This window comes from Sinocyclocheilus grahami, unplaced genomic scaffold (assembly GCF_001515645.1).
Source record: "Sinocyclocheilus grahami isolate Dianchi unplaced genomic scaffold, SAMN03320097.WGS_v1.1 scaffold1440.1, whole genome shotgun sequence".
NCBI classification, from domain to species: Eukaryota; Metazoa; Chordata; class Actinopteri; order Cypriniformes; family Cyprinidae; genus Sinocyclocheilus; species Sinocyclocheilus grahami.
In genome coordinates, this window is record NW_015506619.1 from 306,564 (window position 1) to 307,408 (window position 845).

At 39.3% G+C, this 845-nt stretch overlaps 1 pseudogene; it reads left to right on the forward strand.

Moving 5' to 3' along the window:
• LOC107570317 (myosin heavy chain, fast skeletal muscle-like) overlaps positions 1-845 on the forward strand; it is a 7,720-nt pseudogene that overhangs the window by 4,152 nt on the left and 2,723 nt on the right.

Consider the following 845-nt stretch of genomic DNA (forward strand, 5'->3'; position numbering starts at 1 on the left):
CCTCCAGCGGGTCAAGCAGAAGCTGGAGAAGGAGAAGAGTGAATAAAAGATGGAGATTGATGACATGCCAAGCAACATGGAGGCTGTGGCTAAAGCAAAGGTAATGTCACTAGATGATCATTAATAAGTACAAAATCATCTTTACAAACAAATTAATATAATGTCTAATCTCTTTAGGGTAATTTAGAGAAGATGTGCCGCACTCTTGAAGACCAGCTGAGTGAAATCAAGGCCAAAAGCGATGAAAATAGTCGCCAGTTGAATGACATGAATGCACAACGAGCAAGACTTCAGAATGAAAATGGTAAGAGTACATATGTAAAAAATCTCAAAACAAAATTGAGTTAAAAGATTCTATTATATTTCATGCTAATATCTGTAACCTCTTTCTAAGGTGAATTTAGCCGTCAACTGGAAGAGAAAGAAGCACTTGTTTCACAGTTAACTAGAGGAAAACAGGCTTTTACTCAGCAAATTGAGGATCTCAAAAGACATGTTGAGGAAGAAGTCAAGGTAGAGTTGCACATATTATTTTGTTTTGATAATCAAATGTTTTGATAATAAAATGATTTGTAATGTATTTTTGAAAATCCAAACCATTGTATAGAGGGTAGAGTGTTTAAAATCCCAAAATATGCTGCCTTATAGGCCAAGAATGCTCTGGCCCATGCAGTTCAGTCTGCCCGCCATGACTGTGATTTGCTCAGAGAGCAGTATGAGGAGGAGCAGGAGGCCAAAGCTGAACTCCAGCGTGGGATGTCTAAGGCCAACAGTGAAGTGGCCCAGTGGAGAGCCAAATATAGTTAAACTCTGCGGACCCGGATACGGGTCCAAAGTCACGTTAA